This window comes from Carlito syrichta, unplaced genomic scaffold, assembly GCF_000164805.1.
Source record: "Carlito syrichta isolate Samal-C Ts95f unplaced genomic scaffold, Tarsius_syrichta-2.0.1 Scaffold314057, whole genome shotgun sequence".
Lineage (NCBI taxonomy): Eukaryota > Metazoa > Chordata > Mammalia > Primates > Tarsiidae > Carlito > Carlito syrichta.
The window spans coordinates 378121-380567 of record NW_007258153.1 but is presented as its reverse complement, the minus strand read 5'-3'; positions in this window follow the sequence as shown (position 1 = coordinate 380567).

The window sequence follows — 2447 nt, the reverse complement described above, 5'->3', positions numbered from 1 at the left end:
TGGGCATGAGGTGGAATGACAGGACATTATTATCAGAAAGACATTCAGGGAGTTTAAGATCCTGGAGATGGCAAGGTAACAGGACCAAGAATCAAATCTTTAAAAATGTGCAAAAAGGAAGGTGGACGGGAATTTAGCAAAGCTGATAGAGGGAACCATCTGAGAGGTAGAAAGACAAAACACGGCCATACCATGGAAATCAAGGAGAAAGAGGGCTTGACACAGTATATTTATAAATAATAATCCTAATAAACAGGCAACATTATATAGTAATGATTACTGAATAGTAGCTATGAACCAAGCACAGTGCCCTATTAAGTTTTCTCAGCAACTCAGTGACACAAGTTCTATCACCAGCCGTTTTACAATAGAAGAAATGAGGCTCAGCTGTGTGAAACAACTTATCCAAGGTCATACAGCAGAGCTTCTAATCCTGACCCTGAACAGCTTTCTACTTGAATAACTGAACATTATGTCTGAAGCATGCTGTATTATTGAAATCATGTTTTTGCAAATTCTGTATAGTATTATGTGCATGTATCATCTTTATTACATTTCAGGGCAAATGATGTAGAATTCAAAGAGGATTGAGATCAAGAAATCATCAACGGGTTTACCCATTAGGGGGTTGTTAGGAACTGGTGGCAGAGTGGAGGGGAGGGATGTATGGCGTATATTGCTGGGAGACAAGACTTGGGAAGAAAAAGTAGGCCCAAGGGGCAGGCTCAGGACCATGAAGATTAAAGTTTGTCACACGTGCATTCAAATACAGGCAGAGTCACTTAGTTGTGGGATCTTAGACAAGTAGCTCCTTATTGTTTCATTTTCTTATAATAATAATAATAATAATAGTAGCTATTTCAATAAATTGTTCTGAGAATTAAACAACATAATTCCTATAAATATTTCTGTCCACTATTTGGCTCACAATATGCACTCAATAATGTTTTTTACCATGCAATTGCATACAATTATACAGTTCACTATACTGTAATCTGTTAAATTTCTTTTTTAAATTATCTTCTACCTAGGCATTTGTGTTATAGTCATGTTTTTAATATCCTTCCACTGCCTCCCTGCTCTCTGGTTTCTTGAATTAATGTATCCTATATTACATTTCAGAGCACTTTTGTATATATTAGGGTTTTAATTTTTTTCTGACACAAAATTTTGTGAGGCAGCTACAGCAAATTTATTTATCTCCTATAGGGAATAATGTGTCCCGATTAAAGAAATATTCTGCTGTATAGAGAGTTATCATGTGTACCATAGACAGACAATTGTTTTTCAAATAATTAATATATAATGGAACACATTACTGAAACTGTGCTGCTCATAATGTAAGCACTATTAAGTGATTTGTAAGGTCAATTTGGGATTGTCACTGTCTTCATTATCTAGGCATCATCGTTATTAGAATTTATGTTCACCTTCTTATAGATCCTCAGAACACGAGTTATACTCCTTATAACAGAGAGCCTCTGACTTCTGTGGATGTAAATATGTAAGAGATCCATTTATAGTGCATGGCTTCGAAAAGATCCAGTCCTTAGAACCCTCAAGATATAGGAGGGAGATCAACTATACCCGTATTCAGGGCCAAAATTTGGGATTAAGGAAACACCTTATAAAGATCAGCACCAGCCTGCTGGGTTGTTCCTCCAGATCAGGGAGGTATGAGCTCAGCTGGGTGTGCAGAAGACGAAGGACAGACTAGAAATGCACCACATCTGTTATGCTCATTGAGGCATCAGAATTGAACTTTTGAAACTAGAGGCTAAGTTCTAGATAAACTCCATTTTTAAAAGTGCTTATTAAGGACCTCTAAACACAGGACCAGATTCTGTCCTCAGATTCTTAAACAAAACTGGGTCTGAAATCAATATAGGCACTGTTAGAAAGAATTTGAGGATTGAATCAGAGAATAGGATTTGGCTTCTAGGACACAAACCACGCTACTAATCCCGGAGAAAGGATTTGCCTGTTTAAAGGATTATAAATTTTTGAAAAGCATATTCTGTTGATAATACTTTTCATTTCCTGCAAATCAAATTACTGAGGAATATTTTCATTGTGAGTCAAATTGGACAATGTTTTTATTGTTGTTGTGTTAATTTCCTCTGTTTCAAAGGGCACCAAATTTCTTAATGATCAGACATGAAGTTTCGTGGTCTAAAATGGCTACACATTGGAAGACTTAAACAAATACATTAAAAATAAAACCTACCAACAAACCAAAAGATAATTACAAATAAAAAAAGCCTCCTTGATTTCTAATACTCACACTTATGAGAAGGAGAAAAAGACTGCAGTTTTGAGTGGCAATGATAGAGAGTGAGGTCATGGACATGGAGGACAGGTCAAGTAGGCTTACTTGGTGGGCTCTTTCATACCTTGGCTACCTCCCAGTCTGGGCTTATTTGACGCCAGTGAAACGAGTGGCTATA